Consider the following 27,571-nt stretch of genomic DNA (forward strand, 5'->3'; position numbering starts at 1 on the left):
CCTAGTTATGGACAAGCACCTCATTGTGCTAGGCATTGAACAAACACAAACTGTGTTCAAATTTTAAAACTATATTTTCTAGCTAGCCCAGAAAGGCTTTAGTCAACCTCCCAGCCATATTCCCCCTCCTTCATCTGCCCATATGTTTCCCCATATTATTACTGATTTTATGACTACTTGGACCCCTATTCATTTAATTAAATATTAGAAGCCAAAATACTATAGCTTCTCCCCAGGGGTAACAAAATCATGGCTAAGGCTACAAAGGTTCCACATTTTCCTATTAAAAATCTGTAATTTTGCAGAGGAAAAATGCAAAAAGCAAAAAAAGACCAACAGACCCCACCTCCCACTCCCCAAATTCTACCAAAGCCATAAAACCTGGGAAAGCATCTGAACAGATGTTTTCCCTAGAAACATTCCAAAAATCTGAAAGCACACATGGCATAGTGATCTGCTTCTTCCTTTACTACATTCTCACTCAGAGATAACAAATGCACCATGTGAAGTTGCCATAGTAGCCACTTGTATTTTACCATTGACTGAAGCAGAAGAAACAGTTAATACATCCATGCATTTCCTGAGTATTGGACTTGCTGCTCTGGCAGATTATGCCCCAGGCCATTTGGAATTATACATGTGTAGTATTTTACATAGTATGTATCAAGGTATAGTGAGATGGTGTTGTACCTGTAGATTCTCTGGTCTGCTAAATCCACTTTGTGTTGCACAAGCAGCACAAAAATGTCCTGCAGCCATCAGAGCTGACCAGTGGAGAATTCTTCCTGTCCTCGGCGACATTCAGTTGGTAGAAATCTGGCAGAGGCAGCTCCACTGCCTCCTATGTCAGCTGGCCCTGCTCCACAACCCTGACATAAAGGGAAGGAGGAGTGTGGTGAGAGCATTCAGCGGGCAGGTTGTGGGTAGGTGGGGGATCATGATGATGCTTCTCTATATTTGATCCTCCACTGGCATATGTTCAGGTTACAGCTAACTTGTTCTTGGGCTGGCTGGCTCTCAGTTTGGAGCCCCAACTGACTCCCTCTGCTCAGGATTAAAAGCCATGAACCCTTTCCTGGAGTTAGATGCACCGCCACCACAACTGTGTTTTCTGTGGGGTTTGGAGTGCTCTGAGCATGATTACCAGATCGGTCCTTGCAGGCAAGATAGGCAGGGGAATGCCTAGTTTGTGAATCTGCCCAGGGCTTAGGTGTGAGTTAGGCACTGAGAATCTGAACAGTGTCAGGATTTAGGTGGATTTGTGCATGCCAATGGGCAGAAATTTAGGTACCTAGGGAACTTCACCTGTGGAAACATAAGTTCTTCAGGACTTTAGGCACCTAGAGAGTTAAGTGGCAGATGAGCAGTGGCTTTGTGAATGCCGGTGGTGCCAAAACATTGGATTTATATGCCTATGTGGGTGGTTAGGGGCCACCATGGGAATCTAATCCTAAATGTGTTAACATGAACATCATTTTATCTGTCACTAGTCAGTGTTTACAAACTAAAAGAAACAAGACCAGAGCCTTTACATTATAAAATGACTTGTAAAAATACATTATGATTAAAAGGGACTTGCAACTGGAAATCTGAATGGACAGAAATAGCTCTCTCTTTAGAGGTGCCTTCAACATCAACTATTATAAATTGAAGAGTATTGTCTATAAGTAGCCACAGGTTAAGAAAAAGCAACAGTAAGTGCATAGGGGTGTCTTTAGTTTCCTAGATGTTAAATGCCATTACTGTAATGCACCCTGTAACCTCTTTATTCTAGGTAATTTTTGGCTTCAGTCAAGCATGGTTATTATAAGAAAAAATAAATAACTTCCCTAACCTTCACTGCCTGTAGCAGCTATTATTTCATGTATTCTTTCTTAAGATGGATTATCCACCTCATTTCCAAGGGAGTCTGGGGGGCAGCCAGCTGAACTCCAAATGTACAACTTGTCCTTGTTTTTCTACACTGTACTACTATGTAGAGAACTGATTTGTGAAAATATGCTGAGAATGCATGGATATCATTCACTGGAAGGGGTTTATTCTTTTCTCAATGCAACCATGTAATTCGTGATAGAGATATAAACACACACATAGGATAGTAGTGTTAAATAGCTCCTTTTTGCTACAGCTGAATGGAGATCCATGGACTGAATCCTGCCCAAGGAGATGTACAGTTTAGGCCACAACCCATTTTCAGCCCAACAGAGGTGCAGCCTGCATAGCTACAGGTTCTAGAATACATTCACAATCAATTCACTGAGTGAAGCTACATCTTTTATTTTAGTTCCGACATTACTTATTTTCCACACAACTTGAGTGTTCCCCAACTGTTACTAATGAAAATAACATACACCAGAAATACAGAATCATGATACCACGGCTATAGAGAAAATCACGCACACTAAGGGAATACATTCAGTATCGTTTTCTGTTTCCTGAATGAATGTCTCAAATTATGTCCTACTTTTGGACTGTGGTGAGTTGAGGGGTCTGTATGAAGCATGGCAATATTTTTTTTTACAGTGCATGGCACCACCAAACAATAATTTAGGAGAGGATGAAAATTTTAACCAATGGACGACTTAGATAAGCATTATAGGATGCAATTATTTGGCCACAGGTAACATTTTCAAAAGTGCCAGAGTGACTAAGTAGCTCAAATCTCATTCTTCTCATTCATTCTGAGACTAGCTTCAAGGGCCTAAGTCACTTTTGAAAGTGGGGCATAAGCACCTTTGAAAACTTTATTCCTGTCTAGAAATCATCCAAAACCAGAAATAGTATCTGAGCTGATGCTATTCACTCGATCGCTGGTGGTTTCAGAAAAATGAACCATAAATGATAAACCATTCTTGAATTTGCTTTTGCAGAACAAAAGCTTGACTAATACAGTTTTACAAAGTCAAACATCCTGGTCTTGTCCAACTCTATTTAACCTAGAGTTGGGCCCAAACTCCACAAGCATTGGAGGGTTTGAATAAATGTAACCTGGATACAGATCACTCTTGGTTTAGCTTTGGTTTAGACCACCACTGGTTTTATAGATCTCTAGTGAGGACACCTTACTCTTGCAAAAAAAAAAAAAAAAAATACAGTGGCAACAAATGATCAGGATGTTGCCTTTCAATCTCATCTTATACATGGTACCTCAAATAAATAATGTCCCTTAATACTTGATGGAGCATTAGCGCTATGCTGACTCAGAGGAGAAAGTAGCACTTAGGTTAAGCAGTCTTGCTTCCTTCAGCACTAGGATTATTATTTGGATCTCTTAAAGAAGCAGTGATCAACCTAGCCGCTGATGAAATCATATGGATATGATATGGCTACAACCCATTTTATTCTAATTGAGTTTTTAATCAAATAGCATGTCACACATGATAAATAATGTTTTGTAATACATATGTACAAAGGGAGAGAGTTATGACTGCAGTGTCATTAACTCTGATTTTTTTGAGTTAATTAAAAGTTTCAATATTTAATATTTGTAGCAATACGGCCCTTAGTGTGGCAAATAAGTATATGTAACTTAGTTTTTATTTTATTCATATTCGTATGCACATGAAATTGTCTATGGGTATTGTAACACACACAAGCCCAAGCAGGTATGTCACCCTTGTGTTTGACTATCTTCTCAATATTTCACTGAAGAATGAAATATATGTGGTCTTCTGCCCAAAGCTAAGAACTAGCTGATTGTCATAGTTATTGTGAGATGTCTGTATGGGAAACAATTTTAGAGCTATATAACATGTAGAATATTATGTTCCAAATCTGTTGGGAGTGAAAGTTATCACAAATCAACACAAGAGCCATGAACACCCATAAAGTCAGTCTACATTTTACTGTCTGAACTACATGTAGGCTGGAGATTTACAAAGAAAAGTGAACCCCAGGAGACTTTGCAGAAAGTGTGGCCTCTGGATGAAGAGACGATAGCTTGTGAGTGTATAAAAGCAGAAGAAATGGCCCAAGTGGTGATCCATTACAAAAGAAGACTTTATCCGCTGCAGGTCTCATGAATAGTGGGTGCTGGCTCTCTGAACTGGACAACTGCTGAAAGAACTAACTTGTGGATGAGAAATACCTTATTAGACAGGAAAGTAACTTGTAAATAAATATAGGCTATAAATGCTGTGTTATGTTGTTTTTTTAAACTGTAACCTTATGTTTCCACATCTTATACTTGCTTTTCTTTGAATATTTCTCAAATTCTGTTAAATAAACTTCAATTTGGCTAATTTGGTTCTACTACAAACCTAAGTGCCTTGTCCAAAGGAGAGTGTTGAACTGAGGTGAATCCAGTGAACTGGGGTGCACTATTGCCATGGAGCAGCCAATTGGTGTAGATTGCAGGTGCCCAGAAGATAGGGGACTGGGCACTCAAGTGTAAGAAAGTGGGGGCTGTAAATTGCTAGCTTGCAGAGGGAAACAGTGGGGCTCGCAGAGCTGGGAGCGGAGTGCCTGTGTTACCAGCAGCCAGTGACTGGGAGAATTTTCCCTGATGGGGTCCAGACAGGGCTCCCTCCCTCTGTAAGGAGGTGGTAAGGATTCGCCCCTCTAATGTGCAATACCTTGTTTGAATGTAGCTATTAATGGCTGGCTGTTGAATTGGGAGTTTGCATCCACACATCCCTAGGATCAAAGCATTCTCTACCCTCAGCTGAGGAAGGGGATCCAGGAGTGATTTATCAGCCTCCAGATAAGGTTGAGAAAAAGGGATTCATATTGTTTTCTTGCCACAGCAAATGGATGGCAGTCTGCATGGGCCTGAAATGTGTTAGGGTGCCAAGATACAATGACTCACTGATACACATGCTGTAGCATTCCCTTAGGGCAACATTCTGCCCTTCCTACTCCCCTTCAGCAGGAATTTACTCTTTGAGTAATCCCATGAATAAGACAGTAAGTACAATTCAATATAAGTGTCGTGCAGAATCTGGCTCTTGGTTTATTAGGAATCAGATTCAATGGTCCTTACTCAGTTTTCCTCAGTAAAACTGAGCAAGAACATCAGAAATTGGACCTAGATGAAGACTAGTACACTAGGTATATTCTTCAAAACATTTGTTACATGCCTACCTATTTAACTATCTACTCTTACCTTTTGACAGGGGCTAACGTTTCTTCTTGAAATTTCCCATCTGGAAAAAGGATCCACATTTCACTACATCTGTACAGAGATACAACACAACAAATAATTGCGTAACGTAACTTTTTCTCAAGTAGATGTTGACTTATGCCAGAACCAATTAAATATCGCTTTTATCTACAGTATAAGTCCTACGGCTCTTAACACATTCTGTGATCGGTCAGTGTTAAGAAAACCGATAAAAATTTGCTCTGCTTTTAACTAAGCCCTATATGACCGAATTTCACTTTACACCATGGCACGCAATAAGTAATGTCTTTCAGAAGAGTCTGAATTCTTGCACAGCATTGTTTCAGGGCTATTCAAAACCATGGTTATCAATGACTGTATCACTCTACTTCTGTCCACTTAGAATTTCAGTCATAGTCAGTTTGTATCATGGATGGTTGGCCACTCTTCCCTAATAAAATAGAAATATCCTCGCATAAAAATCACTTAATCAAAAGACAGAAGGTGTAATCATCATTTTACAACTTAGCTCTTCTACCATGGTTTTCATCGATTGATGTCAAGGTATTTTAAGAGGAAAGGTATTTTAAGCATCATCCCCATTCTTTAGCCCAGGAAACTGAGGCATCGAGGTGAAGTGACTTGCACAAGGTCACACAGCAGGTCAGTGGCAAAGTTAAGAATAGAACACAAGTCTCCTGATTTCCAGTCTAGTGCCCTTTCCACTTGACCATGATAGTTAATCCTCAAACTAAAAGAAATAGTAAAGAAAACACTGTGGGCTAGATTGTCCCTTCTACTAGCATTATCTGCACTGAATATAAGAAACATTATGATGGTCCCTATAGAAAGTTTCCCTGGCATAATTCTCTTGAAGGATAGTGTTTACCAACCTACAGAACAGATGGGGGGTTGGCCCTCCCCCAACCAGTGGATCTGCTCCTTCTGGATCTCCTACACTGAACCCAATAAGCTGACTACCATTCATGTCCTCCCATTCCTGAGCCATTAGTGACCTCAGCATCACCTCTATGCTATTGACTTTCAAGTCTGCCTTTCCACCACTGTCATCTCTCCAGACTCACATCTTACTGTCTCCCTGATATCTCCACTACTTCTTCACAGTAACTACGATGTAAACTTAACTTCTTATCATTCCTCCTAAACCCTCACACCTTTTCCTGTTACTATTGATAAAAAATATTCCTCATCAATTTTCACTGTTGGGCAAAAGGAGAGAATTAGGTAGCCCGAGTGGAATTCAACTCTCCATCTAAATATCCAGATGACTGATGGAATTTGTAGTGTCTCTGTGGAATCATCACATGGGGGTAGTGTCGGAAGAAGAGGAATTGTTTTGGGGGAGTCTGTTCACTTCGTAGCTCTAAAATAATTTCCTAGAGGAGGGGGTGAAAGTCTGATTAGTTCTGATTACTAAATTAGTTCTGCCATCTAAAGCTGGACTGAACAAAGCTATCTAGTGTAGGGAGCTGCCCATCAGAAGGCCTTTTCTAACTCCCAATTCATAGAATCATAGAAACGTAGATCTGGAAGGGACTTCAGAAATCCAGCCCTCTATATTGAGGCAGGACCAAGTACATCAAGACCATCCCTGACCGGTATGTGTGTAATCTGTTCTTAAAAACCTCTGATGGGGACTCCACAACCGCCTTTGGAAGTCTATTGCAGTGCTTAACTATCCTTATTGTTAGAAAGATTGTCTTGCATCTGAAGAAGTGAGGTTCTTACCCACGAAAGCTTATGCTCCCAGTACTTCTGTTAGTCTAAAAGGTGCCACAGGACCCTCTGTTGCTTTTTACAGATTCAGACTAACACGGCTACCCCTCTGATACTTATTGTTAGAAAGTTTTCCTAATATTTAACCTATATCCCACTAGCTGCAGATTAAGCCAATTACTTCTTGTTGCATCTCCAGTGGGTCCGGAGAACAATTGATTACCATTCTCTTTATAACAGCCCTTAACATATTTTAAGTTTGTTATCAGGTTCCTCCCTCAAGCTTCTGTTCTCAGTGCTAAGTATGCCCAGTTTTTTTAACCTTTCCTCACAGGTCACGTTTTCTAAACTTTCAATCATATTTCTTTCTTTCCTCTGGACTCTCTTCAAGGGTATGTTTACACAGAAAAACAAAAACAAAAAACCTTGCAGCAATAAGTTTGAGAGTCTCAACTGACCTGGGCTCAGAGTATGGGGCTAAAAATTACTAAAATCAAGATGATCACATTTACCGCTTTCTCCCTATCCACTAGGCAGGTAACCCTCTCAAAGAAGGAAATTGGGTTGGTTTGAGAATTTAGGTTGGTTTGGCTATTCCTTATTACCCTATAATCCTTTAGGTGCTTACAAATTGATTGTTTAATAATTGTTCCAGTATTTTTCCTGGTATTGAAATTAAGCTGACTGGTCTATAATTCCCCAGGTCCACTTTGTTCCCTTTTTTAAAGATAGGTACTATATCTGTCCTTCTGCAGTCCTCTGGGACCATACCCCTCTTCCACGAGTTCTCAAAGATAATAACTAATGGTTCTGAGAGTGCTTCAGCTAGTCCCTTAAGTACCCTTGGGTGAATTTTGACAGGCCCTGCCAACTTTATACATTGTATACATAGGCATTTAGTACCTCAACTTCCTTGTTGTCATCAGTTATTAGATTTCCTTCCTCACCAAGTAGTGGACCAACACTTTCTTTCATCTTTATCCTGCTCCTAATGTATTTATTGAACCTCATCTTATTGCCTTTTATGTTCGTTGCTGGGTGTAACTGATTTTGTGCCTACACCTTTCTGATTTTGGCCCTATATGCTTATGCTGGTTTGTAATATTCCTTTAGCAATTTTCCCATGTTTCCACTTTTTTATAGGATATGATTTTTATTAATTATTATTATTGTTATTATTATTATTATTATTATTTATTTTGCAGTTCTCCTCTTGCTCATAGAGTTGCAGTACGTCTGCTTTGTGACTCAACCCTCTGGCCAGGTCATGCTGTGATTTCCCCTTCTGGGGCAGGGTGGTCTTTCTTAGTCTCTCCACACAGAGTCAGGCAGTCCTCACACCCACTACCCTGACCGTGTGACTCCTGTTGTGACCCTGGCAGTCTTCCCATTTACTGCCCCAAGCAACTTCAGGCCTACTAGGTAAACCCTTCCTCAGGGGTTCCTATTAACCCCTCCTCCTCCCTTACCTCAGAGAGAGGGACTGCAGGCTTCTTCCCTGCCACCTCCCACGTTGATGCCAGCCTCCAGGCTTTATAGAAACCCTACCTGTTCACAGGTGAGCTTCCTTCTAATTAGTGCCCTCCACTCAGCCTACATCCTCCCTGTTTACAGCTTAATTGACTGTTTGAACCAACTTGGCCTAATTCAATGGGAGCTGCGGAGCCAGCACTTGGAGTGGGGGCAGTGTGCAGAGCCTCCTAGCCGCACCTCCGCCCAGGAACTGGTCACTGCTTGTGGGGAGCTGCCCAAGGTGAGCACCCCCCAGATCTGGCACTCCAAAACCCCTCCCATGCCCCAACCCCCTACCCCGAACCCTCTCCCGCACCCAAACTCCTTCCCAGAGCCCGTGCCCCGCACCCTCGCCCGGGCCCAAACCTCCAGCCCCTCACCTTCTCCCTCACTCCAAACCCCTTGTGGCCGTTCCTCCACCTAGGAGTAGCAGGGACATGTCGCCGGTTTTGGGGAGCCACACGGAGCCAGGTAGGGATCCTGCTGGTCCTGCGCCAACCAGACAATAAACCGGACTTTCTATGAAGATTAGAAATGCTGATTTATAGAACTTTCCCCTTGGTACAGGGCCGGATAACACAGCTTTTACTGTACTACTGATCCTACCTTGTCAATTGTGGACATGGACAACAATTGATCACTGTCCTCTTCATAACAACCTTAACAGTCCAGGGGAAACCAATGTGCACTTGCACAGGGCCTGTGATCAGGTTTGGGTCTTGGGTTGCCACCTGGCTGTTTTTCTTCCGGTGTTGCCTGTTGTCAGTTCAATGTGCCACAAGTGAAAAAAACCCAGCACATTGTGACCAGTAACTGTTGCTGCCTGCCTGCTCAGGGGCACCAACAACTGCTTCCCCTATGGCGTGCAGGTCACATGGCTGCTGGGAGCACTGCCAGCCTGGCACCTGGGTACCACTCAACATCCGGGGCCCTCAACATGCTGATGGGGTGGCTGAGGTTCCTGTTCCTCTTGGCACCAGAAAGCAGGACGGAGCTGAGGCTTGCCAGCGGAGAGGGATAAGGAGCGAAGGCCAGGATGCAGGAGGACAGTGGCTCCTGGGTGGGGATTGTAGGTAAACCCTGGGCTGAGATGCCTGGAAGGGGTGGGTGCAGGGGCTCATAGGCCAGAGGAATCATGCTTGAGAGGGTCAGGCTGGTTGAGGGGGAGGTGCTTGGGAGGGGAAGAAGAGACTCAGGGTGGTTGTGGTGTGTATGGGTGGGAGGCACAGTGACCAATTTTAATGCCTCTCCAAGGTGGCAATCCCCTGGACATGGCATGATGGGGGGCATGTGGGTCAAACTTCAGTGAGTGACATTGCAATCTGGGATACAGAGGCAGAACACTGCTCAGGTTTGGCACCCTAGGCAGATGCACATGTAGGTTTGGTGCCCTAGTTAGCTGGGCCATGACAATCAGACTCACATAGGAGAAGGAGGGCTTTTGGAATGGTTTCCTAGTGTGGGATCTCCCAATTTCCATCGTGCAGAGGGCCCCAAAATTCTTTAATCCAGCCCTCGTTCTTAATATATCTGGTCACCTCTCAGTCTTCTTTCCTCAACACTAAATATGCCCAGTTTTGTTTACCTTTTTTCATAAATCATGTTGTCTAAACCTTTTTTTCATTTTTGTTTCTCTCCTCTGAACTCTCTCCAATTTGTCCACATCTTTCTTAAATTGTGGCGATCAGAACTGAACACAGTACTCCAGATGAGACTTCAACAGTGCCAGGCAGAGCAGTACAGTAACCTCCCATGTCTTACATAGGACACCCCTAGCCATGGGCGGCAGGTGAACTGCCGGTTGGGAAAGGCTAGCCCCTGCCCGGACATGTCCCCCCCCCACTGAGGACATGACCCCTTTCCCCCACCAGAGCCCCCCTCCCCACAGCCACCAGCCTCCCCGGCTCCCCGGCCCTAGCCTCAGAGCACCAGGCGGGCGGGCGGGCCAGCGGCACACAGCCCCCTCGGCCCCTGAGCACAGGACAGGTGGTGTGTGGCCCTCCGACCCCAAGCAGGTGAGCCGTGACGTATAGCCCCCCTGGGCCCCTGAGTGGGCAGGTGGCGCATGGGCCTCCCAACCCCTGAGCGCAGTGGATGGGCAGCGTGTGCCCCCTCCAGCCCCCAAGTACAGGGCAGGTGGCACATGGTCCCCCCAGCCCCAGTGCCTCCAGCCCCACCCCCGCCAGCACCAGGCAGCATGGCCCTAGTGCCTGGGGGGGGAGGGGGCCCTCTCTGGGCGGCCCCAACCACCCCAAGTCCCGGCCACCCTAGCCCCAGCCCCAGCATGCTTCCCTGAAGAGGAGCAGGCTGCAGCCAGCCTGGGCTGGGGCCAAGGGGGAAGGGCAAGCAGGAGGGGACTTCGGGGAGGAGCGTGGGCATGGCTATGCCAGGCTGTTTGGGGAGGCACAGCCTTCCCCGGCCTATGCGCCACGCCGCCCATGCCCCTAGCCTTTTTCGAAAGTTCATCACATTGTTGACTCATATGCAATTTGTGATCCCCAATAACCCCCAGATCTTTTTCTTGAGTACTACTGCCTAGACAGTTATTCCCCATTTTGTAGTTGTGCATTTGATTTTTCCTTCCTAAGTGTAATACTTTGCACTTGGTTTTATTGAATTTCATCTTGTTGAATTCAAACCAATTCTCCAACTTGTTTTTTGAATTCTAAATCTGTCCTCCAAATTGCTTGCAGCTCCTCCCAATTTGGTGTGATCCACACATTTTATAAGCATACTTTCCACTCCATTATCCAATTAATTTATGAAAATATTGAATACTACTGGACCTAGGACAGATCCCTGCGGGATCCCACTAGATACATCCTCCCAATTTGACAGTGAACCGTAGATAACTATTCATTGAGTAGGGTCTTTCAAGCAGTTGTGTACCCACCTTATATTAATTTCATCTAGTCCACATTTCCCTAGTTTACTTATGAGAATGCAATTTGGGCCTGTGCTAAAGCCTTATATCAAGGTATATCATGTCTACTGGTTCCCCTTTATCCACTAGTCCCGTAACCCTGTCAAATAATGAAAATTCGGTGGGCTTGGCATGATTTGTTCTTGGGCCATTCCTTATAACTGTATTGTGATCTAAGTGCTTACAAATGATTGTTTAATAATTTGTTCCATTTTCTGTCGAGGTATCTAAATTAGGCTGACTGGTCTATAGTTCCCCGGCTCCCCTTGTTTGAAGAAAATGAAAGATGATTCTCCAAAGAGACAACTCTTCTTCCTGAGATCCCTAGCATACAGAACGGGATTTTCTGCAGGGGATGGAATACCAGTTAGACACTATGGTGGTGGATTCTGTAGAACACAGACAGACATCCTGATAAATTATAGATCTATCTATCAGCACAACTAAATGGAGAGCTGCTTCTTTAGAAGAGACTGTTCCTACAGGGAAGACTAATGCCACTGAAAAAAGATACAGGTTCAGGCCTGCAGGGTGAAGAGACAGGCCCACTGTGAAATAAGCATTTGCCGGGAGAGAATCCTGCATTTAAAGGGATATCATATTGACACAAATTTGTTTTTTTTCGTGCACATGCAAAACTTGCAATTAAGCACAGGATTTGATCCCAAAATAGCATTTAAATACACTCCAAAAATCAAGAACAAAACCAGAATCAGAGGATAAACGGAGACAACAGTTATACATTCTTAAGTGAAAAAGAGCAAGATTTCTGATGCCTAAAATAAAAGCAAATAGCAGGCTGTACACTTGGGAATACAAACCTAGCCAAATGCATCTGCTAATGGCGAAGTATATTCTTCATCTCCAAACATCCTGAGCGGTCAAAAGTTCACATTACATATTGGTTAGTGTGTTGCTTTACTAAGAGGTCTGCATATCTGAGATAACAAAAGTACCATGTGCTGCTGCAGATACTATAATAAAGACTATTTTTATTGAACAGCAGAGAAGATAATCACATAGACTTTATGTAAATAACCAGAACACACATTACAGCTACAGTAAATCTACTGAGCTTTCAATTTGCTCCTTCCTTTGTTGCCTAATTTTTCAAGTTTTCTGCCCAACCATACATTTTTTTTTTAACTTTTTCTTGACTGTTTCCTACCTTCTTCGGTTTCACCCCTGCTGTTCTGAATGCATAGGAAGCAAGTCCCTTAGCTAATCTAAATAATTATTTTTATAGAATAAAATCTCATTTACAAAGTAGTTTTGGAGTGCTAGACAAATGATAATCAAATACCTAATGTTGATAAGACCAGCACAAAACATGCTAATTTTAAAAAAATCTTCCTCTACTTTATTGTCCCCCCCACATGCATAATATAGTGTGTGTGTGTGTGTGTGTGACCAGATCCTCAGCTAGTGTAAATCAGCTTCAGTGGAGCTACACTGATTTACATCAGCTGAGTGAGACCTGAATTTTTAAAATTCCAAATATGAAAAAGAAATATTCACGTAAGCCATTCAATACAAAAGCAGAGCCCAGTTTCCAAAGATCGGAGGCAGCGTGCTTAGATTAGGACACTAAACTGAGAGGAAGGAGACCTGAGTCCTATTTTTTGCTCTACTGTTGACCTGCTCAGTTATCTTATGCAGGCGTCTTCACTGGGTCTTAGTTTCCCTCTCTCTGTAAAATTCTTCCTTTATAAAATATGCATTCAGGTCTCTGAATGAAAAGTGATAGAAAACTACTATAAGAGCTGAATATTATAATTAACTGGCTGCCTAAATTCCACATTTTGATCATCAAAGTAGCTCTTATTCATGGCAGATAAACCAGACACGTAAATGCCAGTCTGAAGCACTAAATGTGGAATTTAGATATCATATTAAAAAACTAATGTTTGAAAATTAGGGTCACAGACCTTTACAAGTGCTTACAAGCCTTTACTCAAAGGGATGATTCTCTTGATGGGGGTCACATAATTGCCATTAAATTCCATGAGAACGGAGAGCATTGAGGACTGGATCCTGGTCCCATTGAAGTCAACAACCCAAATTCTATTGCAAGAACAGACCAGCAGAGTACCATCAAAATCGATTGCAAGACCCCCACTGGTTTCAATAGGAGCAGTGTCCATCTCAGAATGTGTTCTTAACCACACACAGTTGAACCGAGTGTGCTAATCGCTGAAGGGGTATTCAGTGCTAACGAGGAATATTGGGCTAATGGCCTCGTTAGAGGTGAACTCCTCTATTTATTTACAAAAACAGCAGTCACACTGACAGGTTCAATATTGCTCTGAAATGAGAACCTCTAAGAGTGGGAGAGTAATTCAGTTTCCTTGCCCATTCTATCGCTGGCCTCCCTCTGCAGCCTGCCAGGAGAGGTGCCAATTACTGCCAAATGGGATGTTGACATTTGCCCCCTGGGTTCCATCTAATACCATTGGAAACTAGATTAAGATAAGCAACTTGTTTCATATTGATTACTGAACAAACAGGCATCAGGCTGTAAGTATGTGTAGCTAGTACCAATCTGGACTGTAACCAAACTGATGAGCTGAGGTGAAAGCCTTCATATCCTGTTACCAATGTCCTGAGACATACTGTTCCAGTGTTTGTATTTTAAAGCTGTAATTCTGATTTGATGTCATTATTTAACCATAGATGCTATTACTTCCATGTATTCAGTAGTTGAGGATTAAGCCTCCAAGTCTCTAATCCTGTTTATAACACCAACTGTGAAGTGACAATCAGGAGATCATGAGCAGGATCCGTAGCTTGTGTAAATCAATGTAGCTCAATTGACATCAGTACAGATATACACTCCCTGAGAATCTGGTCCTGTGACTTCATAACAAACAGATACATTCTTTGAAATAAAAGATCCTGATTTCGCCCTGATGTTCCCAAATAAGATCATATTTAACCCCCTTCTCTTGCAAGAAAGTACTCCCATGAATGAAGTGGGGGATTTATCTGAGTGGGAGTGCTAAATAGAACTCCATTAGAACAGTGTAAGATAAATATAAGGAATATGGTAGACCTATCAGCGTTGTCTCTAAATAAAATATATTTCAGTGTTTTCTAGGAGACATAAGGATGGCCAAATGCTATTCTTGGATGTGATTGTGCATGGCTTTCTTTGACTTCAGTGAGAACTGTCCTTGTGCTGGCCTGTAATGGATTGTCTACAATTTTATTAATTAATGAAGAGAAAATTTCCTCTACGAGCAGTTCTGTTCTGTGTTTTTAGTACAGTGTGACCCTATTGGTATCAATCATTAGATATCATGGTAACATGACGATGACTTTAAGTAATAGGGATAGAAAGATCCATTCAATGTGTTCAGGATATTTGTTCAAATAGTTGAATGAGAGATTGAAATGCATTTTTGCTTCACTTAGGTCTCCATTATTTTTGAAGTTACATGCTCAAGTCTTTTTTCGATGTGTCTGTCTGAGCAAATAAGGCGAACTGCACAGTGTTTCAGCCGTGGTGGTTTCCTTCTCTTGCATCAGCAGCATCGTTAACTCCAAAATGAAGAACTCCATCAAAGGTATGTGGGCAATGACAGGACTGGTCAGTTGTGAAGCTAAATGTAGATCTCAAAGTCAGGCACATTAATTCCCTTCTTTCTTGCCTATTCTTTAGCTCTCAATTGAAACAATAAGAAAATAGCTTTGCTAGTGTAGGCACACAGGACCTCCTTGAGTATGTCTACACAGCAGCAAGCCTCTTAGCCTGCATCAACAGACTAAGGCTCGTGGGGCTTGTACTAGTGCTCTAAACATAGCTGGGTAGACAGCGCTTTGAAGTTGCGGCTTGGGATGGAGATTGGGCTCTGAAACAGATCTGCAACTTCAAAGTACTGACTACCTAGCTATGTTTAGACTTGAGCTTTAGAGTTTAGTGCTATCCCCACTAACCCAAATCTGTCAACCCGGCCTGGGAGGCTCACTTCTGTGCTCTATGTAGATATATCCCTTTTGTGCACATATGAACTATACCATACCTTTAATACAAAACTCAATGCTGCAGGATGAGGTAGGGGAGGAACGATTCCTTGCCAAGCACCTGCATGTACTGGGGAGTTCAGTCTAAAGCATCCTTTAGGACGATGCAGCCTGTTCCACCTGTGCCCCTGGTCTAGTCTGTGAACCGGTGTAGAAGGGAGAGGGCTACAACCCTCTCTCCCCCTGCTTTTTCTTACCCTCTCTGGAGTTCTCTGTACCCAAGGGGCCACACAGAGGAAGAGTATCTGGGGTCCCCTGAGTGCAGTGATTGCTGTTGTGGCTGAATTTTGGAAGGGCTATGCAAGGGTGGAGAATCTCCATACAACTTTCCCCTGAACCTGCATAAGGACCTGTCATATTAAGACCTGTAATTTTTTGTAGGCAGCCACATTTGCAAACGATCACATCTGCACACAGTCAAACATTCACACCCGCAAACTGGTTAATTGTGCACCAAGCCAACTTAATGAGTTTGCACAAATGGCTCCATGCACCAAAATATTGTGATTAGAGCTGTTTGGGAAATTTTTGACCAAATGTCTTCTCGTTGGAAAATGCCAATTTGTCCGAAACTAAAGTTGTTCACAGAAATGTATCAGTTTCGACAAAACTTTAGCTGGGAAGATTTCTGAGGTCCGGGGTAGATTTTTGAGAGCTGGGTATGAGTGAGAGAAAAAAACGTACTAGAATAGCCAACAGTTAGGGGACTCGCATGGAATTTGGCAGACCAAGGTTCATGTCACTGCCGCAACTCAGGCCACAAAGGGACTTGAATTTGGGTTTCCCACACAAGTGCCCTAACTAATGGGCTACTGGGTATTTTGGAAAGAGAGGTACGTGTGTGTGTGTGTGTGTTTGTTCTGATGAGGAACGAAAACAAATGTCAAAACCTCAGTTTTTCATGAAACAGAATTCTTGTTTTCCAACCAGCCCGAACTGTGATCGCACAAAAAGGCTCTTTAAAAAAAATTATTCTATCAACTACCATTAACCTTTGTCACTGAGAATTCCAAAGCAAACAAAATAGCATTTGTCCACACAAGGGGTACCTATGGAGAGGTGACAAATACTACAAAGAAGATAAAAGATAATTTAACAAGAAGCAAGTTGTAAAGGGTGACAAAGTGTTATTTCCATAATAAGCTTATCTGAGCTTGGGCAAGTTCCTGAACAGGGTGTGGATTTGGCAATAGTAAAGAAACAGGCCACACAAAGAATGTCTGTTGAGCTAATGAATGCCACTGAAGTGGTTGACTTTCATTTCTCTGGTTTGGATCCTTGCCACCTCTACTCTAATGTTAGACTTTGTTTAATTGGCAAATATGCCTTCAAAGGACTGCAGAGTCCTCCATGCTGCTCCATGGCCCGTTAATATTTAATTGTGATTTGTTAAAGGCACACTAGCAGTTGATAAAACTATGTGTCTGGGTACTTTATTGCAGTGAAAACCAGCTGCAGTACTTTTGATAGGCAAGAATATTTTTTTTATAGAGAGCCCTGGATTTTAGGTAGTGTCCAATTTTTAAGTTTGTTGCAAAGAAACATGAGATTATTTGAAATAGAGATGGAAAGCATTAAGGTCACTAAGTAATTCTCTTCTCTGCACACATCTTATTGCAGGGGAAACAAACAGATTAGTTAAATGGAAATACAGTTACTATTAAAACAATAAGGAGTTAGAGCATTTATAAATGAAGTATTTTAAACCATATTTTCAAACTCGGGTGCTCATAATTCCTTAACACTGCTTCCTGTGTGATCTATACACAGAGGGGCAGACCTTGTAGCGTTTAGTCCTGACTCAGGCAAAACTACCATTGAATTATGTTGTGATAGACCCTTTTGCAGGGGAAAGGGGAGAGAGAATAGTGCATGGAGCTTAATTCTCTTGCATGGACCCAGCAAATATGAGCCACAATTGTATTCTGCCCATTCAGAGAACCACAGTTACTGTTTTCTCTATATGGCCTAAAGACACACAGAGCCCCAAAGAGGGAGGAAATTGTGGGGAGGAGGCAAGGCCATACTCTCACCACCTTTCTTGCACAAGCCAGGAAGTTTGAAACATATGGCCATCTGGTCTGCATACAGAATTAATCCACATGGCCTAAGCCTAAAGCCTACCACAGAGTCATGCCTAGGACACCCCTGCCCTACCTGGCAGCATGTAACAGCAGACCCAGTTGATCCAGTGTCCAGACCTAGAAGAACAGTGCCCCAGCTATCTGATCACACTCTCTTGCAAGCAGAGCCCTTTAGCTTGGTCTTGGGCTCCTTTTTCAGGTTTTGGTCCAATGTGCTCAACAAAATCACCTACCATTCATGTTTATACACAGTGGGATCCTTACATGTTTGTAATTGGATCAGTGCTATGCTACAGTACTTTTATAATCTTCATAACAAATGTGAGACAGGCAATAAAGGAACCTATCAAAGAAGTTGTTTAACAGCTGTAAGCAATATTTATGCTGACGCCAACTCCTGGACATATTACTGTTTTCATGCATGTGAGTAATTCCCAGAGGGGTTCATCTCTGTTATTACCGTTATAGAGATAGTAATGCATGGAGAATAAATATGCACCAAACATTTTATATCAAAAGCTGGGGGTGGATGGGGGGAGGAAATTTAACAAGAGCTGGTTAAAAATGCACTAATATTTCTGCAAATATTTTGACCTGTTCCTCTCCTTCAAATTTTGACAAATTTAGAACATTTTCAGCCAGCCCTATTTTTAAGCTCTATTGTATCAGCAGAGGGAGATTACAGTTTTGTGAGGCCCTGGGCCAGAACAAGTGAGGGCCCCTCCCCACCCCTTCCACCTGCATTCCTATCTGCCCGCCCTGCCCTCCTCCCCCTGGGCTCCTGCCAGGGAAAGGGGGTTGGGGTGTGGGGGCTTGCCCCACTCACCAGCAGGAGAACTGGGTGAGCAGAGTGGGGTGGAGCATGGGGGCACCCATTTTTACAGGGCCCCCCCAATTGGTTGGGGCCCCTGGACATGGCATGTGTTCGGGGGTTTAGAAATGATATTTTTCTTGGGGACTCTTAGCCAAGGAATATAGGGGCATAGAGATTGCTATACTGGCTCAAAAGCAAGTTCCATCTAGTCCAGTATCCTGACTCTGACAGTGACCACTACCAGATGATTCAGGGAAAGCATAAGAACCCTGCAGAAAGCAGATGTGAGGAAATCTGCCCCCCACTTTAGCTCTCATTCCAATCCCTAATCATAAGAGATTGATTTAAACCCTGAAACTTGAGGTTTAATATCCCTTCCAAAATTGTTACAATTGATTGTGACAACTCTGGATATTTTTGTTACCCATATAAATGTTTAATCACTTTTTGAATCCTGCTATGTTCTTAGCCTCAATGTCTTCCAGTAGCAATGAGTTCCACCGTCTAATGGCACATTGTGTTGGAAAGTATTTTATTTGATCAGTTTTGATTAAAGGAGATAGAGTCTGACCCTGAATTCAGTGCTAGTGAATGAGTCAACTGAACGCATCTCCTCCTGTCAATTATGGAAGCGTTGCACTGAGTCAGGATGCCACATTTTCTCCGTCATTGCCGATGGCATTACCCTTATCTTAGCCAATTCAGCAAAACTCACAGGATTATCAGGCCAAGTGACTGGGAAGGAGAAAGAGGGGAAAGGGTGTAAGTGATAAATGGAGAACAAAGAAAGAGCAAGAGTTTAACTAGTAATTCACGAACTCCAGATCCGCCTCAGAAATCCAGTAAGAGAACAAGTTTTCCAAGTGATGATACTGCTAAGGTGAAGAACACATGGAAACAACAGAAACAACATGGGCGTGAAGGAGAAACAACAGAAGAAGAAAGGAAAAGTTTCAAAGGTAGAATTGTGTGGAGAAAAGTAATTCCATTCCACGGAGGCTTTTGAAATTTGGTTTCATTCCGATTCAAATAGAAGACTAAAAAATTCAAAATTCTCCGTGAAAGGAAATGAAATCCCAGCTTTGAGTCAATCTGTGTGGTAGGCGACCCTGGAACCATGGAGGCCTTGGGTTCACTGACTCTATGGCAGTTGCCTAGCAGGCAGCTGAGGAGCTGGGCAGATGAGCTGGCAGGAAAACAGACAGAATGTAGGCAAAACAGACAGGGCTGGCTCCAAGTTTTTTGCCGCCAAAGAAAAAAAAAAAAAGGCCAAAATGCCGCCCCTTAAAAAGGGCCGCATGCTTGCAACGCTGGTGCCTAGAGCTGGCCCTGAAAACAGCACCCACCCCCTGCCTCCTCCCAGATAGCCACCATCATCTCCTGCCTCCCACACACCCCTTTCCCCGTCCTCCGCAGGCACCCACTACACCAAGCTCCCTGAATCCTCTCAGATAAGACACCCCCCGGACTGCTCTCCCCAGCATTGTCAAGTTATCTGGCTGGGCGATCCTTCTCATGACTCTTGTGGTGGTGGTGTTGGGGCAGGAAGGGTTCAGCTCTGTTTCCTCACCCCCTGTCCTTTCTGGACCTTGATGATTCTGGGGATCTCCTGCAGCCCTGAGGAGCCTAAGCTGCAACTATATCGGACCCTCCGCAGTCTCCTATTCCTCCTCCTCCACTCCATCCCCCTGGCAGGAGGCACCTGAGCTCCCCACCTGACCCCCAGCTCTCTACATCCCATCACAGTTTTTCTCACCAACTCTACTTACCACAGTAAGGAGGTAAGATAACATTGCACTTATTGAAAGACGAATACTCAGCCAAATTAGGATATGTGCTTACTCTAGGTTTTGCTCACCCATACCACTGTATCTATCTGATGCACACAATCTCCTCTACCTTCTGAAATTCAAATAGATTTGGATCTCAGGTTCTGATTTTTCTTTCATTGTTTTTTTCTTGAATTACTTTGGTTTTAGCAGCATATTCAGTATTTCTGCTCTCAAACCCTTATCAAAGATTCTGAAACTCAATGAAAACAAAGTTAACCAAATCAAAGAGTTAAATTAATGAAATCACTCAACAGGGATCATTTTATAAGTTTAAAATTCACTGTCTGGGTGTGATAATCAAAGCATTCCTAAAGTTTTATAGCTTAGCAGTGGCTATTAAAAAGATATAATAATCTTCTGGACAAATTAAACACAGTTTCCTCTCATTATTACAAAATGCCAGAATTCTAGAAGGACCACAAAATAAACCATAAATCTCACTTTGAAATGGATACAATTAAATATAGAGACACACTACCTAGTCCAAAATATGATCTGTAAATGGAATGAGCAAAGTACAGTACTGGGCATGTTACAATGTTTGTAAAACTATGTCAATATATTTTACCTGAATCTAAGGGTACGTCTTCACTTACCGGAGAGTCCGGCGGCAGGCAATCGATGTTCTGGGATCGATCCCGGAAGTGCTCGCCGTCGACGCCGGTACTCCAGCTCGCCGAGAGGAGTATGCGGCATCGACGGGGGAGCCTTCCTGCCGCGTCTGGACCCGTGGTAAGTTCGGACTAAGGTACTTCGAATTCAGCTACGTTATTAATGTAGCTGAATTTGCGTACCTTAGTCCGAAGTGGGGGCTTAGTGGGGACCAGGCCTCAGCAGTGATTAAATTGTACATGAATCCCAGTAATGCCACAATTAGAATTGCCATGTATCCGTCAATCTGAAACTGAATTAAACCCATTCCTTATCTCCTCATAAGCAACCTCATTTTCTAAGCCAAGCTCCTTCTCTATCAGAAGAACCATGGAAATACTATCCTCTGGACTATTGGCAGATTTCTCCATTTCTCTGCTCACTGCTGGGAAAGAGCAGAGACTCTTTTCCTATTTCCTTGTCATGGCTGTTGGGCATACTCCCTCCTTTCCACTCTCCTCCCATTTGTGGTGGTGCCTCTCTTCCTCTTTCCTCATAAGCTTGGGTACATCTGCCATATCTCCCATAATTCCTATACATTGCTAGACCCGTTTGCTCATCACTCCACTCTCCATTCTTTATCAGCACTCCAGTTAGGCTGACCAGATCACACGAGTGAAATATCAGGACACATTGGTCGGGGGGGACGACAGACAGACACAGGTGCACAGCCCAGGGCCGCCCAGAGGATTCAGGGGGCCTGGGTCAAAGCAATTTTGGGGGCCCCTTCCATAAAAAAAAGTTGCAATACTATAGAATACTATATTCTCGTGGGGGCCCCTATGAGGCCCGGGGCCTGGGGAAAATTGCCCCACTTGCCCCCCCACCCGGGTGGTCCTGGCACAGCCCCAACCAGAGCCAGAGGCACACTGGTCCACCTGGCCCTGTGCTACCAGCGTGCCCATTCCTGTTGAGGGTGGGCCCATACTGTGCCACACAGCTCCCTTGCCCAGCGCCCCCTGAATCCACTAGTCCAGAGCCCCCCTACAACTCTTCCACCACAAATGCACAGAGCTGTGCACACACGCTCCGCCCAGCGCCCCCCTGCCCATAGCCACACCACAGCTTCTCAGCACCCCACACAGAACCCCCCACTTGCTAGTTTCCCAATACACACAGATTTCCCCTCTCTCCCTTCCTTCCTCCCTCCCAGTGCTCTTCCCCACAGCCCCACCACCACAACTACACAATGCTCCACACAGACCCACACTACCCAGTGCCCTGACTCACACAGATCTCCCCCACTGTCTAGCACCCCAAAACATACAAACCTCCCCCACTGCCCAGCGCCCTCCACACCCTCACAGCCCAGCGCCCCACACACACCTCCCAGACACTCACTCCATCACACTCTGCTCCCTTCCCTGGCCGCACTCACCAGCCCTACTGGGAGGTCTCTGGCTCCTAGGGTGAAAGCGGCGAGGGGAGTCTCCAGACTCTCCATGTGCTGCGCCCGCCACAAGCGTGAGCTCTGTGGCTCCCAATGGCTGGGAAAAGCACCAATGGGAGCTGCTGGAGCCGCGGAGCAGGGCTTGCAGGTGCCGGCAGCACACAGAGGCCCCCCACCCTAAGAGCCAAAGGGACCTGCCAGGGGGCGAGGTGGGGAGTCCCGGCGGTGCTCACCTGGGGCGGCTCCCATCCGGCATGCTGGTCCCTCTGGCTCCTAGGGTCGCAGGTCAGGTCGGGGCAGGTTGGGTTGGATCAGGTGGGGGGGTGGGGGTGGAGGGCTCTCTGCCCACTCCAGGTGCCTGCAAGCCCCGACCCTGCAGCATGTGGTGCTCCTGCCAGCAGGCAGGCACCGGGAGCTGCCCCAGACGGGCAGACAGTCCCGACCGATGTAAGGGGATATCGGGACGTCTGGTCACCCTAACTCCAGTTCTCTGATTAGATCAGTACAGTACCGATAACAGATCACTCTGGTAAATGTGCCAATATTTAACAAAGGATAAGCAGGATAAAAAAGAGTAACTATAGGTGTGTCAGTCTGAAGTTGATCTCAGGCAAAATAATGAAGCAGCTGATATGAAACTCAATTAATAAAGAATTAAGGGAGGGTAATAGAATTAATGTCAATCAACATGGGTTTATGAAAAATAGATCCTGTCAAACTAACTTGATATCTTGTTTTGATAAGATTACAAGTTTGGTTGATAAAGGTAATAGTTTGATATATACTTAGACTTTTCATTTGACCTGGTACCCACACAACATTTTGATTAAAAAATTAGAATGATATAAAATGAACATGGCAAATACTAAATGGATTAAAACCTGGCTAAGTGATAGATATCAAAATGTAATTGTGAATAGGGAATCATCATTGACTGGGTGTGTTTCAAGTGAGGTCCTGCAGGGAATCAGTTCTTGGCCCTATGCTATGTTACATTTTTATCAGTGACCTGGAAGAAAACATAAAATCATCACTGATAAAGTTTGCAGATGACACAAAAATCAGGGACAAATAATGAGAGAGAGAGATCTGGATTGAATGGTAAACTGGGCAAAAGCAAACAATATCTGTTTTAATATGGCAAACTGTAAATGTGTACATCTAAAAATAAAGATGTAGGCCATAGTGACACAATGGGAGACCTTATCCTTGGAAACAGTGAATCTGAAAAAGATTTGGGGTCTGTGGCGGGGCGACAGCTCACTGGCATGGCGCCTCCTGCTGGTCATCCTGGGGATTAGCTCTTCCAGCCCAGAGCACCCTCTGCAGGCTGGTGTCTCACCTGCCACTGGGCCCCATGTCCCTCCCAGACCCCGGTGCCCTTTCTTTTGGGGTTCTGCCCCAGCAATACCCCTGCAGTCTCTGGGTCTCCCCTGCCCAGGGGAACCCCCAACCCTCTATCCTCACCTTGCCTCAGTGGCTACTGCCAGTCATCATCTAGCCCCCGCTCACTGGGGCAGACAGCAGTCTATAAATCACTCATCATCAGCAAGGGGGATTTGGACCTGTTGCCCTTCCTAACCCTGGGCTGCACCTCTGCAACCCCAATACCTGCTTCGGCCTTCAACAAGGCCTGCAGACTGGGGGTTTGCCAGGCTGGAGCTCCCCATCTCCTCTTGTCTTTCCCCAGCACTGCTCTGCTCCCAGTACCCTGAGATCCCAGGCAGTCACGTCCTTCTCGCTCCACAGCTGGAAAAAGAGACTCTGTTGAGCTCCTGGCTCACAGCCCTTTTATAGGGGGGAGGGACAGTTCAGTGGTTTGAGCATTAGCCTGTTAAACCCAGGGTTGTGAGCTCAATCCTTGAGGGGGCCACTTGGGGATCTGGGGCAAAAATCTGTCTGGGGATTGGTCCTTCTTTGAGCAAGGGGTTGGACTAGATGACCTCCTGAGGTCCCTTCTAACCCTCATATTCTATGATTGGGGCATGGCCTCAGCTGTGGTTGCTTCCCCAATCAGCCCTCTTCTGACCTGCTTTTAACCCCTCTGGGCAGGAGTGGGATGATCACCCCGCTACAGAGTTATAGTGGATAATCAGCAGAACATGAGCTCACAGTGTGATGCTATGGCCAAAAGGGTGATCCTTTGATGCATAAACTGGGGAATCTGAAGTAGAGAAGTTATTTTAGCTCCGTATTTGGCACTGGTACAACCACTGTTGGAATAATGTGTCCAGTTCTGCTGTTCACAATTCAGGAAGGATGTTGATAATTGGAGAGGGTTCAGAGAAGACCCACGAGAATGATTAAAGGTTTAGAAAACATACTTTATAGTGACTCAAGGAACGCAATCTATGTAGCTTAACAAAGATAAGGTTAAGGGTGACTTGATTACAGTTTATAAGTACCTACAGGATGAACAAATATTTGATAATGGTCTCATCTCTCTAGCAGAGAAAGGTATGACATGATCCAATAGCTGGAAGTTGAAGCTAAACAAGTTTAGATTGGAAATAAGGCATACATTTTTAACAGTTTCAGAGTAACAGTGAGGGTAATTAACTTTTGGAAGAATTTACCAAGTATTGTGGTGAATTCTCCATAACTGGCAATGTTTAAATCAAGACCGGATGTTTTTCTAAAAGGACTGATTTTGCGGACGTTCTATGGCCTGTGTTATACAGGAGTTCAGACTAGATGATCACAATGGTCCCTTATTGATGTGGACTCCATGAATATGAATCTGTGAATAGGAGTAATTAACACAGAAAAACCTTGGAGATCAGATTAAGCTCAAACATTGAGATCTAAAATGGGCCAGATGGTACCCATCCAAGACATGGCTTTTTAGTTTTACCATGATGTCAACCCCACGACCACTTAGTGTAATTCCCCTTTTGGTGCTGGGTTAGTACCAGTAGGATGTGCAAACAGGAGAGTGGTACCTCACAATCTTTGGACAGTTTCTGTTGCCTGGGCTCATTTTGCAGTGCTTCTGGTAGGTGCCTGACTCATTGTGTGCTAAAAAATGAAGCTACTTGGCACTGCATCCAGTGAGACCAGGGGTTAATCACACTAAGGCAGTGACTACCCACTTGAATGCACAAATAATTCATACTCAGACAACAAACAAATTAAAAAACAGTAACTGCAAATGTTCTGTAAGGATTTGATTAAAGAGAAATATACAATCAATAAAACGTTAAGTGATTACAGTGATTAGAGATATTAATAATGCTTTTTAATTATGAAAGGCTATGCCAGAAGGCATACTAGGTTACATGACCACATACTCCCCCAATGTTCCCAAACAAAAGTGTCTTCATACTCAGTTCTGTCTGTCCCCCACATCTCAGGTACCCAGGTGATGCATGTGGAGCCATGCTGCATCACCTGGGTACCTGAGATGTGGGGGACAGACAGAACTGTTTGTAAGAACATCTTAGAAACACATTTTGTTATATTGGGAATTGGTAGCGCAGGTCATAGAATCATAGAATATCAGGGTTGGAAGGGACCTCAGGAGGTCATATAGTCCAACCCCCTGCTCAAAGCAGGACCAATCCCCAACTAAATCATCCCAGCCAGGGCTTTGTCAAGCCTGACCTTAAAAACCTCTAAGGAAGGAGATTCCACCACCTCCGTAGGTAACCCATTCCAGTGCTTCACCACCCTCCTAGTGAAAAAGTATTTCCTAATATCCAATCTAACCCCTCCCCTCCACTGCAACTTGAGACCATTACTCCTTGTTGTCATCTGCTACCACTGAGAACAGTCTAGATCCATCCTCGTTGGAATCCCCTTTCAGGTAGTTGAAAGCAGCAATCAAATCCCCCCTCATTCTCCTCTTCTGCAAACTAAACAATCCCAGTTCCCTCAGCCTATAAGTCATGTGCTCCAGCCCCCTAATAATTTTTGTTGCCCTCTGCTGGACTCTTTCCAATTTTTTCACATCCTTCTTGTAGTGTAGGGACCAAAACTGGAAACAATGATCCAGATGAGGCCTCACCAATGTTGAATAGAGGGGAATGATCACATCCCCCGATCTGCTGGCAATGCCCCATCTTATACAGCCCAAAATGCCGTTAGCCTTCTTGGCAACAAGGGCACACTGTCGACTCATATCCAGCTTCCTATCATCTGTAACCCCTAGGTCCTTTTCTGCAGAACTGCTGCCTAGCCATTCGGTCCCTAGTCTGTAGCAGTGCATGGGAGTCTTCCGTCCTAAGTGCAGGTCTTGATGTTTCAAGTAGATGAAAGCCCATTCACAGATGCAATATGACTTAATGGTGCAAGATTAAGCCCTAACTTCCTATCTAACTATAATACAGGGTACTCACTCTAGTTACTTCTCTGGCTGAGCGGTTGGGAGACCGATGCAGGCAAGCAGGTCCTCCTGGGGACTGATGGAGAGGGACTAACTGCCTGATCCCTTCTGGAACAGTGCTGACAATCTTTAAAGTGTGGAAGCCACAGGTGCAAATGTAAGCAGATCAGGTATCTGGATCTAACATCCTGAATCTGGTGTTGGTGGCCCACACAGCAAGCAGGCTGCAGGTGGTGGCTGGAGAGACAACCTGTCTCCTCCTGTTGCTGGCAGGCTGGGGGCCAGAGAAGAGGATTGTCCCCTCCTGAGGCTTTTCTGCAGGCTGAAGTTAGCCTGGAAGTGCTGTGCTGGCTGGCTGGCTGTGCTTTGCTCCCAAGCTGGGCTCTGACACATGGAAGGAAAGTAGGGCTATTCATAGCCTCCCTCGTGCTTTCCCTGGCATCCGGGGCTCTTCATAGGGTCAGAAACTGCTTGCAGACTGCCTGACTGTCTTCTGCTCTCTAACTCACTGCTAGGGACAGCTGTTGTCTTCCCCCTCCCATTGGTTGAGAGAGTAGGGTTGCCAGGTGTGGTGGGGAGGGTAGCATCCCCCAGCCTCTTCTTCCCTCTTGCTGTTAGGGAAGTCAACAGGGAAAGACTATGTTGTGAATCCCACAAGAGCCCAAAAGATATGTCTCTTCTCTTGGAGTGAAGCCCCCTTTACATGAGTAAACTCTAATTTAAGAAATACACTCAACGGTTGGGATACCCCAACTAATACAGAATGCTGCAGCATGTTGCCTCAGCAACACAGGCTACTGTGAGCACATCATACCTGTTCTCTGCTCCCTACAGTGGCTTCCCATTGAATTTTGAATCAAGTTCAAGGTCTCAGTGCAACCTAAATCTCTGGGATGAAGAGCATGGTCTACAACTACGCTCCTCTGTCACAATGGAACTCTCTAAAATAAGGGTAAGCTCATCTGTGCTGGAAACAAACTTTCTCAGGGCTGGTTCAAGACTGGATTGAAGTCCCTCAAGAACAGTGGACCAACACAAACCTCACTATTTTCTGCCCCAAGTGCAAGATGCATGTCTTTGACCTACATTCTCTCACATAAATACATAGCAACATGTATGTATTAAAAACAAAAAAACAAAAAAACCACCCCAAGAAATAAAAAAATCCTACCAAAACAAG

General features: G+C 44.4%; 1 long non-coding RNA gene across 1 annotated transcript; it reads right to left on the reverse strand.

Moving 5' to 3' along the window:
* Positions 1–703: 703 nt before the first annotated feature.
* On the reverse strand, positions 704–26,742 carry LOC117874048. Its single transcript, XR_004644882.1, has 3 exons — positions 26,405–26,742; positions 5,105–5,173; positions 704–869 (listed from the first exon to the last, which is right to left on the reverse strand). It is a non-coding gene; the product is annotated as an uncharacterized LOC117874048 (long non-coding RNA).
* Between the last annotated feature and the right edge of the window lie 829 nt (positions 26,743–27,571).

The sequence above is a fragment of the Trachemys scripta genome, chromosome 3, assembly GCF_013100865.1.
Source record: "Trachemys scripta elegans isolate TJP31775 chromosome 3, CAS_Tse_1.0, whole genome shotgun sequence".
Lineage (NCBI taxonomy): Eukaryota > Metazoa > Chordata > Testudines > Emydidae > Trachemys > Trachemys scripta.